Raw genomic sequence first — 5,934 nt, forward strand, 5'->3', positions numbered from 1 at the left:
GCCAGGTGAAAAAGAACTCTGTCCTAGAACAGAATTCTCACCTCCAATGTTCCAGTTGCAGCAACACGAATTGCAAGTTATGCCAAATCATTTTCCCAGAAAGTGGGGGGCTTCTGCCTGTCCATAACCGGTAATTTCTTCAAGGAGAAAATGTGCAAATTACCCTTTCACTTTGGGAGTCAATGCTATTATCTGAAACCTTTATTCTCTAAGCAGCACGATCTCTTTAATTGATTTTTACCATGCTCACTTTTGATCGTGATGGTGTGTGTGCGTGTATATGCTCAGTCACATCTGACTCTTTTGCAACCACATGGACTGTAGCCCACCAGGCTCCTCTGTCCATGGGATTTTTCAGACAAGAATGCTGGAATGGGTTGCCATGTCCTCCTCCAAGGGATCTTCCTGACCCAGAGGTTGAACCCGCATCTCTTGCACTGGCAGGCAGGTTCTTTACCACGGCAGACCGATGTTTAATCCAGTTTTCCTACCACTTGCACGGGTTTGAATTTCCCTAATGTTCTGTTTATAGCTGCTCAGTGTGTTCTTGGAAAACAATGTTGAAATTATAAAGATAGCTTAGTGACTTCATCCAAGGCAGGAGGGAAGGAATAGGTGGCTCATGAGTTACAAAGCCCTTTTTAAATGCAGACACCTTTTTAGAAATGGATAACAATGGCAACACCGTGAAACCAGCTGCCTCCTTATCACAAGGGAACAATTACCTTGTTCAAATGAATTTATTTCAAGAGGATATGTTATAAATACTCCTCATCTCTGTAAACTCCCTCAATATATATATTTTTTAAAAATCCCGATGGTTCATTAGGTCTTTATACTGGGCTATAAAAAGTTAAAATTCTGTAAAAAGGGAAAAAATTACTGATTCTGAGACCAAAATTTCAGCTTTGTATATCCCAGTGCATTCTTATTCAGAGGAGTGTGTTCTGGATAGGGTTTACTTTTTATTTGTCGGCTCTGGGTGAGGTATTGTTGAATAAAATTGCACTGAAGTCTGTGAGATGACAGTTTTAGAAAGACTGTGCAGATGCCTCTTGCCAAGTTTAGGTAGAGGCTTTACTTTCTGATGAGCTCAAAACTGGCCTTCATGGTCTCTGGGTATCAAAAGAGTATAACCTGGACAAAGCAAAGCAAGAAGTGGGGCCATAGGAGAAAAGCAGGCAGGGCTGTTGTCTGATAGAGGAGCTTCCTACTCTGTGAATTCAAGAGCAAGGAAGAAGATCTAAGCCAAAAGGGGAAAGTAGGGAGAAGTCAAGCTGGGGAAGGGGCACTGGTGCTGGGAGGTGACCCAAGATGGATGCTTAAATTCAACTCTGCAATCATATTTTCTGTTCTCACAGGTCAGAGAGACCAAAGGTAGCCAAGTAGATGGGTTTCCTTCTGTCTTCTCCTTAACCTTTCTAAGTCTCAATATCCTCAGCTGTGAAATGTGCCCTCAACTGATGAATGGATAAATGCAAGGTGGTACATCCATAGAATAGAATATTATTCAGCCATAGCAATGAATGAAGTACCGACACACGCCACAGCATGGACGAACCTTGAAAACAGTACGCAAAAAAGAGAGAGGCCAGACCCACAAGGCCACACAATGTTTGATTCTGTTTGTAGGCAAATCTATGATTCTATTTGTAGTGACAGAAAGTAAATCAGTGGCTACCAAGGACTGGGCAGGGAGGGATGTGGAATGATTGCTGATGGGTGTAGAGTCTCTTCTTGTGGTGATAAAATCCTGAAATTAAATAGTGGTGATGGTTGTGTGACGTTGTGGATATATGAAAAACAACCAAATTGTACAATTTAAAATGGTGCATTAAAAAAAAGAAAATTATGTTATTGTGAGCACTGGATGGGCTAACTTATAGAAATGAAAAAATGGTAGGTAGTTTTTAAAAATATTATTTTTTGGTTTCACTTTTCTCCTAGCTGTAAATATCCCTCTCCAGAATGTATGTCATTTGACTCAGGTTTCACATAGCATTACCCTTGAAATGACCTTCAAAAGAGGAACAAAAGTATTATGATGACTGTTGATGAAAATAATAGCTATCACTTGACTACTTAGAGGCAACAACCCCAATATTGGGTATTTTCCAAAAAATTTTCGATAAATCAGCAGAACAATCCTACTAGCTATCCTGACGTTATATTTGAGAAAACAGAGGCTCTTTTGCCCAAGATCAAACAACCAGTTGATCTGGGAATAAAGCAAAGAGCTTTAAAACTCCAAAATCCACTTCTGTCTGCCATACTACATTAGACAAAGGTATAAATTACTGTAGGGAAATAGTGAAGAATATCAAAGAATGTCATGAAGTAGTTTAATCAAATAACATGTTCATATCATTTGAAAATAAAGCTGTCTATATAGCAACAGAATTTTTTTCATTGAACAGGAAATATTTTATTTTACAAATAGACTGCTGTGGATGTGATGGCTTTGCTCTTGAAATTCTCTAAATTTCCTTCCATATACAACACAAAAATGTGAACAAACTTATAGAAGAAAAACCAAACTAGTCATTTAAATGTCAGTGCTGTGAATGTCATCTGAATCAAAGCATTTGAAATCCCCTTATCATGAGTCTTCACAGCATCTTTCATAATCAGAAAGAGCTTTGAGCCAATACTATGGTGTTAGAAAAATTTGCCATTGAGAGCATACTGAAATATCATCAATAAAGATACCAGACTGTGAAATCATTGAGAAATGGTGCCCTCCAGCAAGTTGGCATCTATGAACAAATCTCTACAGAGATTTTATTTTTACTCCAGGCTTTATTTGATCTACTGGCAACCGCAGGACTCTGAGCTAGGGCTGAAGGCATTATAAGAATAGTTTCTTTCATAGAAAGATTCTTCTCATCATTGCACCGAATTTTCACAGGCAGTTCATCGGAAGTATGGTACTTGAGGTCACTAAGCTTTCAGAGGAAGCCCCAAAATGAAGCAAAGGTGTTTGAATGGAAAGCAAAGTTTTCTCTTTCCACTCTAACAAACTGGGCTTCATATATGACCCAGTGTTCCAAGGAGAACTTTTTTCTTTTTCTTTTTTCAAGTCTGGCATAAAGCAAACATTCCACATTCCCACTTCCTGCTTTAAAGCAGTTTCCTGCTTTAAGGAGAAGCTCACATTTGTTGGTACAGTCTGTAGTCTGCAGGGCTTCCCAGGTAGAGCTAGTGGTAAAGAACCCACCTGCCAATGCAGGAGACATAAGAGACACAGGTTCGATCCTTGGGTTGGGAAGATTCCCGTGGAAGAGGGCACAGCAACCTACCCCAGTACTCTTGCCTGGAGACTCCCACAGACAGGAGCCTGGCAGCTTACAGTCCATAGGGTCAGTGAGAGTCAGACACCACTGAAGCGACTTAGCACACAAGCAGGATGGACACTATGCTATTTATCTTCCATACACTATCTCATTCATCCAATACCACTGTGCCTTTCCTACAGACAGGAAATTGAAGCCTAAGGCTTGGAACGTACACAGCTAGTAGGTGGAGGGGTCAAGACCAGAATGTATTTCTTTCTGTCCCTCAAACCTAGTTTGCTTTTATAATGTTATGCTGCCTCTCAGAGAAATACATGGGCTAAGCAAGGAAGGATATTATGAGTATAAGGATGACCTAGTTCCTGTTATAGAATGCACTCTGAAATGGGATTTTAAAGATAAGTGCTGAATAATTACTCTATTCTAAAATCAAAGATATTCCTATTTGTACAGTTTAATAATCTTGCTTCCTACGGGGAAAAACAAAACCTTGTCATCCTTTATGTTTCCAGGGAAAAACTGCTAGTTCCTTTTCCATCTTGCTATCATTCTTCCCCAAGGGAGGAGGGTGACCACCGGGAGGCTACCAAGAGCATCATATCCAAGAGCCTGCTGGGTGAGACGCAGACCCATCCTCATCTCAGATCCTTGCCTGCTGACCCCTCTGCCTGGAACATGCTTTGTCCAGACGTTCTATATCCAACTCTCCACCCATCACTCAGGTCTTTGCTCATATCTTACCTTCTCAATAAGGTCCTCCGGGACCAGCCTATTCAAAATTGCAAACTGCTCATACCCCCTGCCCCCCACCCCCATCATCCTATCTTCCACTGTTTTGTTATCATAGCACTTACTACTTTCTAACATAAATAATTTGTTACATTTATTGCTTATTATATTTCTCACCAACTGGAATATAAGTTGTTTGTGTGTTTAGTTCATGAATGTATTCAAGTGCCCGGGATATCTTTGTTTAAGGACTCAACAAAGGAATGCATGTGAAACCACATATTTCTGTACTTCCATTTCCTTCTATTTCTACTTGCAAGCCAATCAGTACTGCGCAATCTACTTGCATTCTGATTTGTTTTTTTTTTTTGGAAAGCCATGCTAAAAATAGCAAGGAGCAGGTGGCACACACAAACCTTCAGCTTTGTTCAAGCACTTTTCCTGTACTCCTGACTCAGTAGGTTAGTTATTGCAGATGAATGTGCTGCATGGTCCACAGATGCCCCCAGCTTTCCAGCTGACATCCATACCCACTCCAGTGTTCTGGCCTGGAGAGTTCCACGGACTACAGTCCATGGGGTCTCAACGAGCCGGACACGACTGAGCGACTTTCACTTCACTTCGCTTCATTTGTCGTTTGTTCCCAGACATAGAGTGCGCTGTGGGTGCTTACCACTGTGTACACCTACACTGATGAAAACAAGAGTTGGCCTAATAACTCTGTGTTCTTGGATATCTTGGTTTCTTTTCCTTTTATTCGCACATGAATGAGATCAACATTGCCAAAGTTCCTCTTTCCCATCTGCCAGATGAGGAAATACCACTTGAGAGAGGTCAAATGATTCACCTAAGGGTACCACAGCTGTTGGTGCACCTATTTCAGATTTTGTTGGCCTGACTCCAAGTACAGTGCATCCATTCATACCACAGAGATTTCCCAGTGCTCACCTCAAATCCACTCCTCCTGTTATCCACATACTGTATTCGAAATGTCTAGCCAGCCTGTAACTAGCTGGGGGGAACATACTTCTCAGCCCTGCCTTGTAGTTGCTTATGGCCAATGCAGTGGTGGGAGGTGTCACTTCCCCAGGTGGTTTTTCATGCTCTTTGCCCTTTCCAGGATACTGGATGGTGACATTCAAGACAAGTCTTGAATACTGTGATAGTCATCTACCTGGGTCCCTGAATATGTGCTTGGTCCCCGAATATGAGAGAAGAAAGAACACACTAAAAAACCTTGTTTTTTCCTTTTTCTTCTTCTCCTTTTTTTTTTTTTTTTTTTTTGGCAATGCTGCATGGCTTACAGATCTTAGTTCCCCAACCAGGGATCCAAACTTGAGCTCCCTATAGTGGAAACGCAGAGTCCTAATCACTAGACCATCAGGGAAGTCCCAAAACCTTGTTCTTTAAGTCACTGAATGTTTTGGGTGTATTTATTGTTTCAGCTTAAGTTTCTCTAATTTGCACAATCCAGATCACCATTTTGCTTGAAGATTCTATTGAAGAGAACTGAAGAGTGTATTTACCACTTTGCAAGGCAGTAAGGGTTAACTCCTTTTTTTATGAGTCAAAATATCTTTTTCTTATTTCTTATGATTTTTCCCTTTGGAGTAAGCAGAATTTCAGTAGATTTCTTCAAAACAAGGCTGCTAATATTTGATCACAGCTTAGGGGCAATTGACTATGCCAAAGCCTTTGACTGTGAATCGCAATAAACTGTGGAAAATTCTGAAAGAGATGGGAATACCAGAGCACCTGACCTGCCTCTTGAGAAATCTGTATGCAGGTCAGGAAGCAACAGTTAGAACTGGACATGGAACAACAGACTGGTTCCAAATAGGAAAAGGAGTACGACAAGGCTGTATATTGTCACCCTGCTTATTTAACTTCTATGCAGAGTACATCATGAGAA

The sequence above is a fragment of the Bos taurus genome, chromosome 9 (genome assembly GCF_002263795.3).
Source record: "Bos taurus isolate L1 Dominette 01449 registration number 42190680 breed Hereford chromosome 9, ARS-UCD2.0, whole genome shotgun sequence".
Lineage (NCBI taxonomy): Eukaryota > Metazoa > Chordata > Mammalia > Artiodactyla > Bovidae > Bos > Bos taurus.